At 40.4% G+C, this 13,935-nt stretch overlaps 1 protein-coding gene across 1 annotated transcript in view; it reads right to left on the bottom strand.

Moving 5' to 3' along the window:
- CPQ (carboxypeptidase Q) overlaps nucleotides 1-13,935 on the bottom strand; it is a 572,322-nt gene that overhangs the window by 442,175 nt on the left and 116,212 nt on the right. The window lies entirely within an intron of this gene.

Here is a 13,935-nt window from a genome sequence, read left to right on the forward strand (position 1 = left end):
GAAAGGCCTATGGAACTCATCCTTTTAGGCCCTCTCACATGTTACCTTTTCTTGATCCTCTCCCTAACCCTATCCCCTCCACATCCTTTAATCTTCACAACTCTATGAAACAGTTTCTTATTATTACCTTCATATTAGAATTGAGGATCCTGAGATAGTGAAAGATTAAGTAACTTTCCAAAGACACACAAAGGCTTTCTAGCTCTAGAGACCATGATGAAAACAGTGTTACTCAAAGTATGGTTTGTGGACCAATGCCAGTCCACAGCTGTTTTTCCACAAAATATAAATACAAAGATTAAGAATAAACATATTCAGGGCTTCCCTGGTGGTCCAGTGATTAAGGATCCACCTTGAAATGCAGGGGGCACGGGTTCTATCCCTGGTCGGGGCACATCACACGTGCTGCGGGGGAACTAAGTCCATGTACCACGACTACTCCACAACTACTAAGCCCGTGCTCTAGAGCCACCAGCTGCAGCTACGAAGCCTGCGTGCCGAAACTACTAAGGCCCAAGCACCCTCGACCCTGTGCTCCTCAACAAGAGAAGCCAACCCAGTGAGAAGCCTGGGCACAGCTACAGAAAGTCAGAGAGCGGCAACAAAGACGGAGCGCAACCAAAAATAGAGTAAACACACTTAGCGCTGTGCAACACAGTAGCTAATAGTCTAATGAGGTGATTACAATTTAAATTAAATGAAATAAAATAATCAGTTTCTCAGTCACACTAGTTGCATTTCAAATGCTCAGTACCCACATGTGACTAGTGGATGTTGCATTGGGCAGCACAGCAAGAACATTCTATCGTCATAGGAAGTTCCACTGAATAGCACTAGCCCAGACACCTTTATAGACAATTGACAGAACAATGGTGTATTTGTCAAATCTAGTAACTAAAAAATCGTACTTTCCTTTGTATAACTCATTTTATTTTTCTAATTCACTATTATATTTTGCAAAAGTATCAGTCTGAAACAAATTCTAAATTTAAGAATCTGGTCCTTCATGACAGATATTTTGAGAAGCACAGTCATAAACTACTATAAGAATAAATTCCAGATTCAGATAGACAGCATACAAGGCCTCTTCCACTTCAAGCTCATCTCTCCACCTGCCCCTCTAGAGTACACACGTTTTCACTCTCATTCTCATTTCTTCTCTCTCCCTCTCTCTCTCTCTCTCACATGCACCGACACACGTACACCCCTAAGCTTTGAGAAACTGAGCACCTGAAGTGTGGCTAGTCCAAACTGAGATGTTTTGTACATGTAAAACATATACCTGATTTGATCTTTAAAATCAACTACTTCATACTTAAGTATGAGCAAACAACATAAATATTTCAGATATACTGGATTAAATATATTATTAGTAATCTCACCTATTTCTTTTTACTTTTTAATATGGCTATTAGAAATTTTTACCTTATATAACATTTATATTTATAATTAGCAATATTCTACCTACACTGAAGTGGACCCTGTTCTTCAAATACCCAGGTCCTTTCATAACTCTGGGTCTCTACTTATGTTCATTCCCTTTTACTGCAAGGACCTTCTCTTCACCCTGCTCCCTTTCTGTCACATGTTTATATTCACTCTTTAATCAGAATACATTAAAAATCACCTCTTCTATGGGGCCTTTGCAAACAATACCCCAGAGGTACATGCATCATTTCTGTGTGTCCACCATAACTAACTCTGTGTGTGTGTGTGTGTGTGTGTGTGTGTGTTAGTTGCTCAGTCATGTCCAACTCTTTGCAACTCGATGGACTGTAGCCTGCCAGGCTCTTCTGTCCATGGATTTCTCCAGTCTAGAATACTGGAGTGGGTTGCCATTCCCATCTCCAGTGGATCTTCCCGACCCAGGGTTTGAATTTGGGTTTGCTGCCCTGCAGGCAGATTTTTTACCATCTGAGCCATCAGGGAAGCCCATAATTAACTGTATTATTAACTAATATATTTGTTTATAAATCTGTCTCTCCTGCTCTCAAAGTCAAGTAGGGTAAATTATTCATCATTTCATCATTATATCCATACATAGGCACTCAATACTTTTTATGAAGGAGTTAATAATCCTTTAATCTCCCTAGGTCTCAGCCTCCCTAGAGTACGAGAGTACTTGTCTTTGCCTCCTTCACAAAGAAGCTATAGGAATTAAAAACTTGATATCATATTTAAAATTATTTTGAAAAATTATAAAACTAGATATTGCTGCTGCTTCTCTTTCATTATAACTACAGTTGACCACTGAACTACAGTTGATCTGGTGTGAGCTTCCCAGGTCCACTAATAGGCAGATTTTTTCTGATAAATACTACAGTAGTACAAGATCCAGGGTTGATTGGATCTGTGTATGCAGAACCATGGATCCAGAGGGCTGACTGTGGGATTTCAGGGTCCACCATGGGTCCTGGAACCAATACCTCTCCTTGTTCAAGGGTCAACACATAGGTTTTTTCATTTCTACAGGTACTATACTGATGCTTGTGTTAAAAGTTAAATTTCATTAAACCATCAAAACATTTCACCAGATTGAAATTTATAAGAAAAGAAAAAAAGAGGTTAATAAGTTATCTATTAATTAGCACTAACCACAAGTATCTACTTCTTATTAAAAAAATTCTCTAAGCCTTCTGCAAACATTAATTAATGATTTCATAATACATTTCTAGTGATGGATTAGAATCATATTATGACAACACTGTAGAGATGCCAGTGAACTTAGGGATCCCTAGTCCGTACCCTCCTTTTATAGAAAGTTAATCAAGGCCTGTGATGTAATTCCCAGGCAGCTGACAAGCCAGCAGCTACAGTCAACCAGGTAAGTGGTCCAACTAGCACATACTTCCTAAAGGATTAAGAAAGATTTTCTTATAGGAAGGGCTTCCCTGATAGCTCAGTTGGTAAAGAATCTGCCTGCATTGCAGGAGACCCTGGTTAGATTCTTGGGTCAGAAGGTCTGCTGGGGAAGAGATAGGCTACCCACTCCAGTATTCTTGGGCTTCCCTTGTGGCTCAGCTGGTAAAGAATCCACCTGCAATGAGGGAGACCTGGGTTTGATCCCTGTGTTGGGAAGATCCCCTGGAGAAAGGAAAGGCTACCCACTTCAGTATTCTTGCCTGGAGAATTCTACTGACTGTATAGTCCGTGCAGTCACAGAGTCAGACAAGACTGAGCCACTTTCACTTTCTTATAGGAAATTATATGCATTAACATATAATAGAAATTCAGTGAAGGATACTGAAAGGCAGTCTGAGAAGCAAATACACATAATAAAATATATGTATATAGAGTAGCACCAGAACAAAGAGAACAAAGGGGATCATGAAAAGCTACAGAAAAGACATAATATCTCAAGACAGGCTCAAGAAATGGCTGCCGCTGCTAAGTCACTTCAGTCGTGTCTGACTCTGTGCGACCCCATAGACGGCAGCCCACCAGGCTCCTCTGTCCCTGGGATTCTCCAGGCAAGAATTCTGGAGTGGGTCGCCAGTTCCTTCTGCAATGCATGCATGCATGCTAACTCGCTTCAGCTGTATCCGACTCTGTGCGACCCCATGGACAGCAGCCCAGCAGGCTCCTCTGTCCACGGGATTCTCTAGGCAAGAATACTGGAGTGGGCTGCCATTTCCTTCTCCCCAAGAAATGGCTACAGAAGCAGAAAAAAATGAATGGCATCCCTATCATAGGGCCACCAGAACATCATCTGTTCGTCAATCCTGGGTGTCCAGAAAATAATGGGGCCTGAGTCTATCATTTTTACCTGTTTTTGCATATATGTCAACTGAATTAATAGGTTACACATCATTTTGATAATAATTCTTAATGCTTCTTAACATGGTCAGTTAAATAAATTTTGACATTAAAAATGATATAATTACTTTAAAACATAATTCAGTATTTTTGAGTATTGTTCTGAGTACCTTAACTTCACTGTTTCTTTAAATCCCACAAATGCAATAAATGCTTATTTTTAAAAGTAATTTAACTTTTTTTTCCCAATGGATGAGTTTTTCCCGAGTATAAAATTTTCTAAGATCAAAGGCACAAAACAATGCATTACACAAGAAATCACCTAGAATACTTGACATAAGTAAACACTAAATACATGTTAGTTGATTCTAAACCTAGTTCTCCTCTGTAGCATAATCAGAAAATTACCAATGTAATACTTGGCTAGAATGCGTAATTATATATCTCTCCAATGGAGCACTACAAGAATATTATAGTTTATTTTATTATTATTGTTTTTAGAAAGGTACATTAGTCCAACTAAGATATGTCCTCACTAATAACTAGCAGAAATAATTATAACTAACAGTCGATATTTGGGGAGGTAAGAAAAATGGACCAAGATATTTCTATATCACATTCCACTCAAGAAAAAAACAAAAATATCATATATAATTTAAAAACACAAGGACTACATATAATTTGTACAAATCTGATATACAATTTGTACAAATCTGATACATTTGTACATTCCTAGCAAGAAATAAAGGATTAAAATAGTGAAATATACAAACAGAGTAAGACTAAATAAAAGCCAAAATCAAAAACAACTTGAAGAAATTTGTTCCTAATTCGCAGATTTAACATTTGAGATTCGCAGATCTCAAACATTTGTTTGAGAATTACTCATCTCAAACATTTCCCCATTATAATTGTAAACGGAGCTTCATTTCTCCAGCCATTTAACAGGAATGTACTGAGCACCTTACCTACTAAGCACCAAAGACACAAATGTTTAAGATAATACTCATACCCTCAAATAGCCGTCAAGTATAGTAAAGAGACAGATAGCGTTAAAGCCCGATAACTGAGATGGTTACAAGGTTCTGTGAAAACAAAGTGGAGGGGCGATTAGGAGGAGTTTCCTGGTGAAAAAAGCACTGTAATGGGGGACTTAATAAACAGTTCCCACCACATGTGTAGGAAAAGGAATGGAGGCTGGGATGCAGGGAGGAGTGGAGGGAGGGAGGGATGGAAGAAGGAAGGAAGGAAGGTAGGATAGTTTTCTTTCTGATCTTCAGTACGACCTGCTCCTTAGCACAAAGAATCCACACAGATTCCACATAAGGACAAGGACAGCATGTAGTTCCTCAAAATCCCCAATCAAGCCACTACTTATTACTTATGTGGGTTATTCCTTGGAATTTTCACAGAAGGAAAAATAACCCATGCTTACAAAACATGTGTTTGTCAAATAATTCATTTACAAAGACACTCAAGATTTTATTTAATATCCCTAAAATACTAATAACCCGATTGAAAAAAAAAATCTAGCACACTCTTGAGCAAATTACAGGACACTTGAAATGTCTAAACTTGAACTGAAACACACTTTCAAAAATATTATTTTTGTACACAAAAGTTTGAAGTCATTGTTCCTTTACTTGAATTCCAACTGTAGAAATATTAAATGTTATACTCTTCAAAATCTTAAGCAACTATTTTAAAACACTCATGCTGTATCATGTCTTTGAATTCAGAAAGTTATATATTCAAAGGAACCTTTGGAGCACTGTTTGAAAAAAGACTTTCTTTTCATATATTGCCTTCATGAGCCATAGTTACAGATTATCTTTTTCACAAAAAGAGATAAAATTGAAATGTCATTTTCATTCTTTTCTACTTAAATTTGGAAGGAAACTTAAGCAAAACCAACTTTGCTTCTGCTGTGAATTATATTCTCTCTAATAATAGGTTTATATTTTGAGGAAACAAAACAAAATCCTTGCTTCTATTTCTAAATCTTTTCCCTGAAATATTATTGTTTGAAAATGTCTCAGGCCATGATAGAAATGCCACAATGAATAGACTAAGTGAAGTGGAAAAGGACACAATGAAAAGAGAATATGCTGAAAGACAGAAAAAGTAAGATTTAGAGACTGAGATTTTTATTGATTTTTTTTATTGTGTCACTTTTTCTTCTAAAGACTGCATATACTACTTATATAAGGACTTAAATATGCTCCCTAAACCTACATTGCTGAACAGGATTCACTGACACAAATTTAACTCTTTGTCTTCAGCCTAGCATGTGTAGCAGATACAATGGCCATAATTGCTAAATACTACTTTAGAAACTGGCACATCAAAATTCACTTCCTGACTCCCACTAATGCTCCTAGATTTATAATAATTAGCCTTTTAACCATCTTAAGGAAGATTCTCTCCTTTATTCAATTCAAAGTTCAAACAAGACCAACCTAGACAGCATATTAAAAAGCAGAGACATTACTTTGCCAACAAAGGTCCATCTAGTCAAGGCTATGGTTTTTCCAGTGGTCATGTATGGGTGTGAGAGTTGGACTATAAAGAAAGCTGAGTGCCAAAGAATTGATGCTTTTGAACTGTGGTGTTGGAGAAGACTCCTGAGAGTCCCATGGACTGCAAGGAGATCCAACCAGTCCATCCTAAAGGAGATCAGTCCTGGGTGTTCATTGGAAGGACTGATGCTGAAGCTGAAACTCCAATACTTTGGCCACCTGATGCAAAGAGCTGACTCATTTGAAAAGACTCTGATCCTGTGAGGAATTGGGGGTAGGAGGAGAAGGGGATGACAGAGGATTAGATGGTTGGATGGCATCACCAACTCAATGGACATGGGTTTGGGTGAACTCCAGGAGTTGGCGATGGACAGGAAGGCCTGGTGTGCTATGGTTCATGGGGTTGCAAAGAGTTGGACACGACTGAGCGACTGAACTGAACTGAACTGCTTTCCACAGCTTATATCCAATCATTCATTCAGTCCTTCAAGAAAACTCATTGAGAACTTACTATCTACCAGGAGCTGTGCACGAATTTGAAAAAGATATAAAAATTAGCAAGACTCAGTTCCTACTGTTAGTAGACACTGTTAATTACTTATTTAATATCCATCCCTCCCTTTTCTTTCTAAACAAAACTGGATTTTATTTGGGGTGCAAAGTGTCCAGCCCATTAATCTAGGCCTTTTGCCCTTAATATGGATGGCACCAGTCTTATAAGATGTTTTGTAAATGTGGTGGGTAGGGGAGAGCGTATTTGGTTGTCATAAAGATGTGGGGGTCCTACTAGTAATGAGTTGGCAGAGGCCAGGGATACTAGACATACAGCTATGTGGAGGGAAATCCTGTCTACTAAGAACTCTCCTATATTCTACACAGATTTTTATTTTAATGTGAAAACCTATTATTTGAACCTTGACCCTAACTCAATTGTACATACAAATACATGCAAAACTGGTTTTTGTGCAGTTTTAATGCAAGCTTACTTTTTCAAGAAGCAACCACCATGTATATCAAGGGAGAACTATACTGTGCTTTTTTCAGGATTTTACTGAGAGCAGTTCATCATTTCGGTGAAACCCCAGTGACAACACTAGTCCTGGTACTGGAAACACCATCACCCCTGGGCCCACCTGCATTCACTGCGGTCATGGTCACTATGTAAGCGTCTGAATATGTCATTATGTCACCTAGTGCAGTCATGCCTGGGAATGTATGTTTTGAAGTACTTTATTATCAATTACCTTTATTTAATAGCTTCTTTATATTACAGTTAGGATAGCACAGTGATTTACCTGAAAATATGCAAAACCACCCTTATGGCAGAAAATGAAGAGGAACTCAAAAGACTCTTGATGAAGGTGAAAGAGGAGAGTGAAAAAGTGGGCTTAAAGCTCAACATTCAGAAAACGAAGATCATGGCATCTGGTCCCATCACTTCATGGGAAATAGATGGGGAAACAGTGGAAACCGTGTCAGACTTTATTTTTCTGGGCTCCAAAATCACTGCAGATGGTGACTGCAGCCATGAAATTCAAAGACACTTACTCCTTGGAAGGAAAGTTATGACCAACCTAGATAGCATATTCAAAAGCAGAGACATTACTTTGCCAACAAAGGTTCGTCTAGTCAAGGCTATGGTTTTTCCTGTGGTCATGTAGGGATGTGAGAGTTGGACCGTGAAGAAGGCTGAGTGCCGAAGAATTGATGCTTTTGAACTGTGGTGTTGGAGAAGACTCTTGAGAGTCCCTTGGACTGCAAGGAGATCCAACCAGTCCATTCTGAAGGAGATCAGCCCTGGGATTTCTTTGGAAGGAATGATGCTAAAGCTGAAACTCCAGTACTTTGGCCACCTCATGCGAAGAGTTGACTCATTGGAAAAGGCTCTGATGCTGGGAGGGATTGGGGGAAAGAGGAGAAGGGGACGACAGAGGATGAGATGGCTGGATGACATCACTGACTCAATCGACATGAGTCTGAGTGAACTCCGGGAGTTGGTGATGGACAGGGAGGCCTGGCGTGCTGCGATTCACGGGGTCGCAAAGAGCTGGACACGACTGAGCGACTGATCTGATCTGATGCAAAAGCATATTATTTGTGATGCTTTACTCAGGATAATAAAGCAGACATTATAAATTACTTGTTTTGCTTTTTTTTTAACAGGCACTGCATCTAATAGGATAGAGAACTAGTGATTTAAGTGAATTCAACAATTCTCTTCCTCACTCTTCCTGCTTACTTTTTAACCAGAGAAGACCCTGTGATCCAATTCTACTCAAAGATAACCCAAACAGAAGCAGTTGACAAAAAATGGCCATAATAATAGAGCTGCATCAGCTACTTTGTAACCATAAGGGTAACTCCAAGAGTACTGGTCCTGAGATCACTGAGCAGTTAAACCAACATCAGCACCACCAATCTGTCTGTTATGTGAGAAAAATAAACTACATTTGTTACAGCCACTGTTAACTGGATTTTCTGTTATTTACAGATGTCAACAGTTGGTAAAGAGTCCGCTGCAACACAAGAGACCGTGGTTCAATTCCTGGGTTGGGAAGATCTGCTGGAGAAGGAATAGGCTACCCACTCCAGTATTCTTGGGCTTCCCTTGTGGCTCAGCTGCTATGTGGGAGATCTGGGTTCCATCCCTGTGTTGGGAAGATTCCCTGGTGAACAGAAAGGCTACCCACTCTAGTATCCTGGCCTGGAGAATTCCATGGACTCTAGAGTCTATGGAGTCGCAAAGAGACACTACTGAGCGACTTTCACTTTCACCTTATATTTCTAATTGCTATAATACTTTCAGGCCTTCTTGGGGATCCATAATTAAATACATTATTCATACTAATTAACACCATAAGTGCACTCAGTTCAGTTCAGTCCCTCAGTTGTGTCCGACTCTTTGCGACCCCATGAATTGCAGCATGCCAGGCCTCCCTGTCCATCACCAACTCCCGGAGTCCACCCAAACCCATGTCCATCGAGTCAGTAATGCCATCCAACCTCTCATCCTCTGTCGTCCCCTTCTTCTCCTGCCCTCAATCTTTCCCAGCATCAGGGTCTTTTCAAATGAGACAGCGCTTCGCATCAGGTGGCCAAAGTATTGGAGTTTCAGCTTCAACATCAGTCCTTCCAATGAATACTCAGGACTGATCTCCTTTAGAATGGACTGTTTGGATCTCCTTGCAGTCCAAGGGACTCTCAAGAGGCTTCTCCAACACCACAGTTCAAAAGCATCAATTCTTTGGCCCTCAGCTTTCCTTATAGTCCAACTCTCACATCCATACATGACTACTGGAAAAACCATAGCCTTGACTAGATGGACCTTTGTTGGCAAAGTAATGTCTCTGCTTTTGAATATGCTGTCTAGGTTGGTCATAACTTTCCTTCCAAGGAGTAAGTGTCTTTGAATTTCATGGCTGCAGTCACCATCTGTAGTGATTTTGGAGCCCAGAAAAATAAAGTCTGACACTGTTTCCACTGTTTCCCATCTATTTCCCATGAAGTGATGGGACCAGATGCCATGATCTTCGTTTTCTGAATGTTGAGCTTTAAGCCAACTTTTTCACTCTCTTCTTTCACTTTCATCACGAGGCTCTTTAGTTCTTCTTCACTTTCTGCCATAAGGGTGATGTCATCTGCATATCTGAGGTTACTTATATTTCTCCCGGCAATCTTGATTCCAGCTTGTGCTTCCTTCTGCCCAGCGTTTCTCATGATGTACTCTGCATATAAGTTAAATAAGCAGGGTGACAATATACAGCCTTGACGTACTCCTTTTCCTATTTGGAACCAGTCTGTTGTTCCATGTCCAGTTCTAACTGTTGCTTCCTGACCTGCATACAAATTTCTCAAGAGGCAGGTCGGGTGGTCTGGTATTCCTATCTCTTTCAGAATTTTCCACAGTTTGTTGTAATCCACAGTCAAAAGCTTTGGCATAGTCAATAAAGCAGAAATAGATGTTTTTCTGGAACTCTCTTGCTTTTTCCATGATCTAGCGGATGTTGGCAATTTGATCTCTGGTTCCTCTGCCTTTTATAAAACCAGCTTGAAAATCTCGAAGTTCACAGTTCACATATTGCTGAAGCCTGGCTTGGAGAATTTTAAGCATTACTTTACTAGTGTAATAGGGAAGAATAAATCTAACTCCATATTGGATCTTTTCTTTTACTTTAACCTTTGTATTCTATGCTTTTGCTTCAAGTTAAGAATGTTGCCTATAGCCTGAAATATACAGGATAGCCCATTCTCCAGGTTCTTAGCTTTAAAGGTTTAATGCTTTTCCATTCATATAGAGATAAAAAGTTGCAGAATAGAGAATAACATGTGTCTTATTGGAAGTTTACAGGAACATCCTGACCTGACCTAAGAGGACAGCTGCAAAAACAAAGGATTCCCACACCAAGAAGTTTGCAACAACCAGTAACACCTCCTCCATTTTTAGCACAAAAGAAGCCTGAATTCTAACTCAGGTAAGATGGTTCTTTGGGACAGTAGTCCACCACTGTCTCAGTCTACTAGCTTTCCAAATGAAGTCACTATTCCTTGCCCCAACAACTCTTTTTTGATTCATGGGCCTGACATGTGACAAGCAATACAATCTTGAACTCAGGAACATAAGCAAAGCCTAGGACCTGGCATATGGTCTACCTAGACTTCCCACATGCATCTAAATTCTAAATTTCCAGGACCAAGCTCAGAATCTTCCCTTCCAAACCTGCTCCTGTTCCCCACCCCTGGTCAGCAAGTTAGAAACTGCACTGTGTTGTTGGATTCTTCCCTCTTCCTCGGGGAAACAGGTGAACAGCCAGCAGGTCATGTAACTCCACCTTCAGATTCTTTCTTGACCCATTTCCCTCTTTTCCACTTTACCATCACTTCCCTAGCTCAGAACCTCATTGCCCTTCTTTCGAAACCCTTCCTCACACACCTCCCTGCCTTAAACTCAGGTCCCTTTCCAATCTGTGTTCCATACTGCCATCAGCTTTATCTAGAAGCCAAACTGAATGACTTGGGCTTAAAGCCTCTGTTGCCCAGTTTACTGTTCGGTGTTCTGGATGTGGCTTTCTTGACAGTTGTTTCCTGGTGTTCTCCCACCCTGACGTTGCAAGCCCTAATGAACATTTGCCATTCCTTTAAGTCAAAGAAAACTCTTTACACCTCTCTAATTTTGCTCCTGCTGTTTCCTCTGCCAAAAATGCCTTTTCATCTTTTCTCCTCCTGGAGAACTCATGATCAAAACCGAGGTCCAGCTCATCAGTCTCCAGCTCCAGGCAGAATCATTTGCCACCTTTGCAGTAGTGCACGGTATGCTCTGTGTCTGTGTGTCACCCCGTTGGAGTATACCTCACTGAACAGCACTGATATTTCACTTTTATAAAGTTCACCAAGCAAGTTCTCTGAAAGGAATGTGTTCTATATGTTTTTATACTAAGCAAATTGCACAATGTGCATGCTAAGTCACGTCAGTTGTATCCAACTCTGCAACCCCGGACTGTAGCCTACCAGGCTCCCCTGTCCATGGGATTCTCCAGGCAAGAATACTGGGTTGCCATGCCCTGCTCCAGGGGATCTTCCCAATCTGGGGATTGAACCCATATCTCTTATGTCTCCTGCACTGTCAGGCAGGTTCTTCACCATTAGTGCCACCTGGGAAGCCCAAATACCACACTGTCAGTAAATATTTATAGAAAAATACGTTCATCAAACAAGCAGTTATATTTCACAACAGAAGTACATGGCTCCGATTCATCAGTTTAATGCTTACTTTTCCTGCATTAGACACTAGTTTGCTCCTTTAAACTATAGCATATTCTCAACTTTCTTTCATAAAGGGAGTCAAGTGACCTGGGACTTAGTCCTGGCTGTCCCTCTCTAGATACATGATCTTAAACAATTGATCTGAAGTCTCTCTTTATGTGTAAAATAAAGGGTTACATTCCAGCTCTAACATTCTATTATGGAGTCTCTTAAATATTTAATATCAATCACACTTTCTTTACACTCCATACTAGCACTTAAATAAATCGCCTTATACTATTTTGCCTCCTCCCACCAGCCAAAGTCAAGTGGGCCTTAGGAAGTATCACTGCGAACAAAGCTAGTGGAGGTGATGGAATTTCAGTTGAGTTATTTCAAATCCTAAAAGATGATGCTACCAAAGTGCTGCACTCAATATGTCAGCAAATTTGGAAAACTCAGCAGTGGCCACAGGACTGGAAAAGGTCAGTTTTCATTCCAATCCCAAAGAAAGGCAATGCCAAAGAATGCTCAAACTACCACACAATTGCACTCATCTCACACGCTAGTAAAGTAATGCTCAAAATTCTCCAAGCCAGGCTTTAGCAATACGTGAACAATGAACTTCCAGATGTTCAAGCTTGTTTTAGAAAAGGCAGAGGAACCAGAGATCAAATTGCCAACATCTGCTGGATCATGGAAGAAGCAAGAGAGTTCCAGAAAAAAACATCTATTTCTGCTTTACTGACTATGCCAAAGCCTTTGACTGTGTGGATCACAATCAACTGTGGGAAATTCTGAAAGAGAGGGGATACTAGATCACCTGACCTGCCTCTTGAGAAACCTGTATGCAGGTCAGGAAGCAACAGTTAGAACTGGACATGGAACAACAGACTGGTTCCAAATAGGAAAAGGAGTACGTCAAGGCTGTATATTGTCACCCTGCTTATTTAACTTATATGCAGAGTACATCATGAGAAACGCTGGGCTGAAGGAAGCACAAGCTGGAATCAAGATTGCCGGGAGAAATATAAGTAACCTCAGATATGCGGATGACACCACCCTTATGGCAGAAAATGAAGAGGAACTAAAGAACCTCATGATGAAAGTGAAAGAGGAAGAGTGAAAAAGTTGGCTTAGAGCTCAACATTCAGAAAACTAAGATCATGGAATCTGGTCCCTTCACTTCATGGCAAATAGATGGGAAACAGTAGAAACAGTGGCTGACTTTATTTTTTTGGGCTCCAAAATCACTGCAGATGGTGATTGTAGCCACGAAATTAAAAGATGCTTACTCCTTGGAAGGAAAGTTATGACCAACCTAGACAGCATATTGAAAAGCAGAGACACTACTTTGCCAACAAAGATCCATCTAGTCAAGGCTATGGTTTTTCCAGTAGTCATGTATGGATGTGAGAGTTGGACTATAAAGAAAGCTGAGCTCCGAAGAATTGATGCTTTTGAACTGTGGTGTTGGAGAAGCCTCTTGCGAGTCCCTTGAACTGCAAGGAGATCCAACCAGCCCATTCTAAAGGAGATCAGTCCTGGGTGTTCATTGGAAGGACAGACGTTGAAGCTGAAACTCCAATATTTTGGCCACCTGATGCGAAGCGCTGTCTCATTTGAAAAGACACCGACATTGGGAAAGATTGAGGGCAGGAGGCGAAGGGGATGACAGAGGATGAGATGGTTAGATGGCATCACCGACTCAATGGAAATGAGTTTGGGTAAACTCCGGGAGTTGGTGGTGGACAGAGAGGCCTGGCGTGCTGCAGTTCATGGGGTCACAAAGACTTGGACACAACTGAGTGACTGAACTGAACTGAACCAGCCAACTGAACTTGAACTCACAAGGTCATTAACGATGCCCTTGTTGCTAAATCCAATAAAAAAAATTTCAATTCCTATCATATGTAACACC

Source organism: Bubalus kerabau, chromosome 14 (genome assembly GCF_029407905.1).
Source record: "Bubalus kerabau isolate K-KA32 ecotype Philippines breed swamp buffalo chromosome 14, PCC_UOA_SB_1v2, whole genome shotgun sequence".
In the NCBI taxonomy this organism is placed as follows: Eukaryota; Metazoa; Chordata; class Mammalia; order Artiodactyla; family Bovidae; genus Bubalus; species Bubalus kerabau.